We start from the raw sequence: 6,376 nt of genomic DNA on the forward strand, positions 1-6,376 counted from the left end.
AGAGAGTGAGAGAGAGAGTGAGAGAGAGAGAGAGAGAGAGAGAGAGAGAGAGAGAGAGAGAGAGAGAGAGAGAGAGATGGTTGTTGAGCAATGAAGGGCAGTAAGCAGAGGTGCTAATGCAGGTCACAGAGAGGCAGCCCTGCAAAGCTTTTTATTAAGTTGTTATTACATTTTATCGCTTTGGACTGAACAATTGAACCTCTGGGTTAGTTATACACTGCAGACTGAATAATCATTCTGTTCTCCTTCATGTCTGCTGGACCAACCCAGTCTCACGGAAATACGTGACACTGTCACGAATGAATGGATTAAATGACGTGACGTGACAGTGTCACGTCACGTCATTTAATCCATTCATTCGTGATCTGGGACACTTAATTCCAAAAATTTCGTGCCAAAAAGCACAAATTTCAAACTCATTCTAAAAAGAAGAGATGAAGCAGCTACCTATTTTTCAGTCGCGGATTGCCTACAGAGCAGCGCACCTGCATTAAATATATCTGACAATTGTCACAATTTCTCAGAATCAAAGGTGAAAGTAGAAACTGGTGGTCAAAAGCTGTCATATTGTTAGAAATTTGTGCTTTTTGGCACGATTTTTTTTTAATTACGTGTCCCAAATCACGAATGAATAGATTAAATGACGTGACAGTATCACGTATTTCCGTTAGACACTGTTGGCTTGGCTGATGCTCGACGATATATCAACCTTAATATATTCTGTAATTTATAAGCGCATTTGAAGGTTATTAGAAAGTTATGAAGATATGTCATTAATTTAGGCAAATAATATTTATTTAGACAATCTTTCTATGTCTCATCGATTAGTTTAATATCAACACTTTTCCTGGTGGAAACAGGCTGATGCTGTCTTATTCGGCAACTATGTTTCATACTCAATTTAGTTTGGTAGATTACGGCGGTCAGCGGTCTGTTATTTCCACCTAGCAGCGAATATCAGACGGATATTCCTTCTCGTCGTTCCCTTTCTCAATGATGGACTTTGCATGTTACTAATTTGGTGCACTTTATATATGTTAAGTCGCATGACGCTACAAATGGCTTTAATTCACAAGAGCAGCCTCCGAGCAGTCGGGAAGCAGATCGTCTCAACAACAGATCTCCAGGTTGGAACAGCTGTAACCATCAGCCCTGGGCCCGGGAGCTGGTGCCGGAGCAGGGGTAAGGATGTGCCGGAACAGGGGTGAGGATGTGCCGGAGCAGGGGTAAGGATGTGCCGGAGCAGGGGTAAGGATGTGCCGGAACAGGGGTAAGGATGTGCCGGAGCAGGGGGAAGGATGTGCCGGAGCAGGGGTAAGGATGTGCCGGAGCAGGGGTGAGGATGTGCCGGAGCAGGGGGAAGGATGTGCCGGAGCAGGGGTAAGGATGTGCCGGAGCAGGGCTAAGGATGTGCCGGAGCAGGGGTAAGGATGTGCCGGAGCAGGGGGAAGGATGTGCCGGAGCAGGGGGAAGGATGTGCCGGAGCAGGGGTAAGGATGTGCCGGAGCAGGGCTAAGGATGTGCCGGAGCAGGGGTAAGGATGTGCCGGAGCAGGGGTGAGGATGTGCCGGAGCAGGGCTAAGGATGTGCCGGAGCAGGGGTGAGGATGTGCCGGAGCAGGGGTGAGGATGTGCCGGAGCAGGGGTGAGGATGTGCCGGAGCAGGGGTGAGGATGTGCCGGAGCAGGGGTGAGGATGTGCCGGAACAGGGGTGAGGATGTGCCGGAACAGGGGTGAGGATGTGCCGGAACAGGGGTAAGGATGTGCCGGAACAGGGGTGAGGATGTGCCAGTTCCTCTGGTGTACTGTGCTGAAACAAAAGTGGGGCTCTTACTATGTTGCAGTGCTGTGGTATGATGCGTCATATGCGTGACACAAAAGGGAATCAATTTCAAGCTGCAAAAGCCCCTACCTGCAACGCCGTGAAGCCACGCAATTCGCTCTCCTTCAGAGAGTCGCACACGCACGTATTCATGCAAGTACACTTACAAACACACACACACACACACACAAACACACACACAGACACACACACACACACACACACACACACACACACACACACACACACACGCACGTACACACGCATACACAAGTACTCAGGCACATACACTAACACACACACACACACACACACACACACACACACACGCACACACACACACACACACACACACACACACACACACACACACACACACACACACACACACACACACACACAAGCAAACACTCACACTCAATGCTCTGATACCGTTTATTTGCATTTCAACCATAAAAAATAAGGACAATTTGCTCGACCAGCTGTGCAATAGCTCATGTAACAATAATTGAAATTTAGGCTTTCCATGCTGGTGTAATTAATTTTCCATTTCAACACCTAGAATTTCACTGACAATTCAGTATGAGATAATTAATCAGCGTTTGTCATAATTAATCTGAAGGCATTTTCAGAGGGAAAATAAAAGTACATCAATTATAAAAATAAAAACTCTTTCTCCTCCAGCACATTAATAATGTACTCCATAAGGACTCAGCGAAGATGAGGTCAATGCCCTCTTCATTCATCTCTGCGTAAACCGTCAGAAGCGCACATGTGCTAGTATGTGAGCCATTGGGAAAGAAATGCAAGACGTAGAGAAACAAATTTTCACAGGTCAGCGGAGCACAATTTTTTTTTACACCGATTCAAAACAAAACAGCAGTGGCAGCAGCAGTGTCTTGAGACTAACTAATGTTACCTGTGATGCTAACCTTCCCGTCTCACCCTCCTAGTTCAGAGGGCTGGGGTGTACTTCAGCCCCTTGGTATCCCTGGCTAATTGGGAACTGAGTTGCCCACTTCCACAGACACATCATCAAATAGCATGGTACGTCCCATAGTGTTGTGTGTGTGGCTGTGTGTGTGTGTGTGTGTGTGTGTGTGTGTGTGTGTGTGTGTGTGTGTGTGTGTGTGTGTGTGTGTGTGTGTGTGTGTGTGTGTGTGTGTGTGTGTGTGTGTGTATGTGTGTGTGTGTGTGTGTGTGTGTGTGTGTGTGTGTGTGTGTGTGTGTGTGTGTGTTTGTGTGCCGCTGCCTCTGGCCAAACACCTCCAGAATGTCAAAGTACTACGGGCTGCTGGGCACACTAAGTAAGCAATGGCACCTTACTATTAAGAAAGGTGCACAATCTTTATTCTCTCTCACACCCACAGACGCACACACACGCACGTACATGAAATAGACGCGAAAACAAATGAATGTAATGCTAAGGGATTTATCTTGCCTACATACACACTTGCACGCACACGTACACATACACACACCAACACAATCAAGGGAGTCTATTTTTGAGATGCACATACATGTGCACATGCATGCACACACACATTCTCACAATCGACTTCCCACAAGGAACTCCTGATAGGCGCAGACAGTAAGCGAGTGCTCTGGCCTCTTTTGTTCTTTTTAAAGCCTCTCTCATTGCACTCGGTCCCTCAGGTCGAAAGAGGCTCCAATACTGTTGTTTCGCCAACAGCTGCTGTGCAGAATATTAACAACAGCTCCTCTTTAGGACAGATGCGTTGACCAAAAGGGAATATCTAAGCAAAGCCAAATAACAGAGCATTAAATAAATGTTGAATACTCATTTATGCTTCCTAATTGTCTCTTTTCATCCGATGATCAAAAGCAACTCGCTACAATGAATGAAAATTGAGAAACTGCACAACAAGATAGCAACACGTGTTTTACAAAGTCAGCCTAATACGATCAATTAAGAAAATAAATTATCCATCCCCTCGGCTCAGACAGGATTCCAGGATTAATAAATTGATCCTAAACTCAACATGTGACTCTTTATCAACTCAGCTCCATTATCAACTCCAGGGAATATGTCCATAATAAAGTGGAGGATCCTGTGGGTTAAATTTAACAAACACTGACAAGACCCGGTGCACGAGAGAGAGAGAGAGAGAGAGAGAGAGAGAGAGAGAGAGAGAGAGAGAGAGAGAGAGAGAGAGAGAGAGAGAGAGAGAGAGAGAGAGAGAGAGAGAGAGAGAGAGAGAGAGAGAGAGAGAGAGGGAGAGAGAGAGATCGTTTCGGAAAGCCACGGTTCAGATTTCATATGGGCTTCGGTGTCTATATTTGTAAATCATTTGATTATGACACACACACACACACACACACACACACACACACACACACACACACACACACACACACACACACACACACACACACACACACACACACACACACACATGACTTTTGTGATGGTGACCAAATGAAACGATTTTAATAGAGCTTGCATTGCTCAGTCAAGTGCGAGTCAAAAATAGGAGGAGCCAGTTTACTACCTCGGGGTAACCACTGGAGTAGCAGTAGGCCTAGGTTGACAACAATAATTATTCATGTGCACGGCACCATTAACAAAAGGGTGTACTACAGCCGCTGTTCTTTGCTTTAGTACAAGTCAAATGAAAAAAAAAAGAATATTAGTGTGCGGAGAAATTAGTGTGTACTGTAAGTAACAGAATAAAATGCGGTCAAAGTCTCTGCGCCTTACGTCAATGTTTAATCTAATACTCAAATTGGATTGCAACTGATAGTACACAACTAAGCATACAGTACGTTCTTGTAAAAGATATGTGACAGTGTTCAGTCCACTGAATAGCAACTTTCCAATACTGTTTAAAAAACGTAATAAATATGTTTCCATTCATCATGCCGGCGGACACATCAATGGCAAATAAATCATAAAGAAACTTAACATGACAGTGACTGGCTTTGAGATTGAGACAAGGGACAGTTTAAGGCAACGAAAATACAATAATAGTCATCAAAACAGAAAACTTGCCACAATCAGCACGCTCCGGATATTTACTACAGCTGTCAAACCCTCTTAAAATCCACCACGTGGAACATACCTAAAGACGATCCCGTTTGCTTTGTTAACCTTTGCTCTGTTCTTCATGGACACAATAATAGAAAACACAATATTCAGAAAAAAATACTTTTCAGATATTCAAGGAGATGAAGTGAATCAAACAAAGATAGGAGGGAGAGAGAGCGCCAGTCGTCTTACCTTGCTGGGAGGTTGCGCCAAAGTCGTCCTGAAAGTGTCTCTCTAGGTTCCGCTCCGGAGCACGACAGCTAGGCATCCTCTCCATAACCACGGCTGGCTGTGCGATCACCAGCGCGGCACCAAAGCATGGCACAGCGCATGCTGCAGAGCAGAGTGTGGTGGTGGCTGTTGTGTTCGTGAAGCCGTCAGCAACTCAGGGTCTCTCTCCTAAACAGTCCCTCCCTCTCTCTCTCTCACACATTCTCTACCTCTCTCCCTCTCAATCTCCAAAACAGTCCCTCCCGCTCTCTCTCACACATACATTCTCTCCCTCTCTCTCTCTCTCCCAAACAGTCCCTCCCTCTCTCTCTCACACACAGTCTCTCCCTCTCTCCCTCTCAATCTCCAAAACAGTCCCTCCCGCTCTCTCTCACACATACATTCTCTCCCTCTCTCTCCCAAACAGTCCCTCCTTCTCTCTCTCATGCACATACAGTCTCTTCCTCTCCCTCTCACACACACATACAGTCCCTCCCTCTCTCCATCTCCTCTGATATACAGTGCGGCTCCAGGAGAGGCAGTGGATGGTGGGCTTGAAGCAGGGCAGAGACCCAGACAGACAAGCCGCTACCTTGTGTTCATAAACTGCTCTATCTCTCTCTCACTCCCTTCTCTCCGTTACCGTTATTCCCATCCCTCTCTGCCACTCTCTCTCCACAGCCCCTCTCACTCATCATCCCTAGTGGTGCCTCTCCTCTCTTCCACACACACACACACACACACACACACACACACACACACACACACACACACACACACACACACACACACACACACTCACAAACATATATAGTAGGGTTCAGTGTGTCCCCTCCTTAAATGCAACATTTATATATTTACGGGCATATCATCATCACCATGGAAGGCACATAATAATAGCCTTTCATGAGGTCTAATTATCCTCGATCACTAAATCATATTACGTAACATTATAAGAGGATCACAAGATAGTTGGAACATCCCCTCAGTAATGTCAATGCTTCTTTGTCTCACTCACACCACCCAACCATCCAATGGATGGCCAATTCAAAAATTAAATTGGCCATCAATTTTTGAATTGACGGGGGGGTGGGGGGGGGGGGGGGGTTGCTGGGGAAGTGTTCTGTCCTGTTAATGTGAGAGAAAGCTAAATGTCAATGCTAATCTTTGAATTTGATACAAACAGTAAATGGCCGGAATTCTATTTCTTGATATATTCACCCTCTGCCTTTGTCATTTTCTAAACCAACAGAGAGGGACCATTTTTGTTTTAAAATCGATGCGTATACATAGACA

General features: G+C 45.7%; 1 protein-coding gene across 2 annotated transcripts in view; it reads right to left on the minus strand.

Moving 5' to 3' along the window:
• opn7b (opsin 7, group member b) overlaps window positions 1–6,124 on the minus strand; it is a 37,585-nt gene extending 31,461 nt beyond the window's left edge. The window contains exons 1-2 of one of the 2 annotated variants that reach the window (XM_060049463.1): window positions 5,063–6,124; window positions 4,905–4,945 (exon numbers count right to left, since the gene is read on the minus strand). The gene's annotated coding sequence lies outside the window, so the exon portion shown is untranslated. The remainder of the gene's footprint in view (window positions 1–4,904; window positions 4,946–5,062) is intronic. The other variant, XM_060049454.1, reaches the window with a different exon arrangement.
• Window positions 6,125–6,376: the final 252 nt, after the last annotated feature.

The sequence above is a fragment of the Gadus macrocephalus genome, chromosome 1 (assembly GCF_031168955.1).
Source record: "Gadus macrocephalus chromosome 1, ASM3116895v1".
NCBI classification, from domain to species: domain Eukaryota; kingdom Metazoa; phylum Chordata; class Actinopteri; order Gadiformes; family Gadidae; genus Gadus; species Gadus macrocephalus.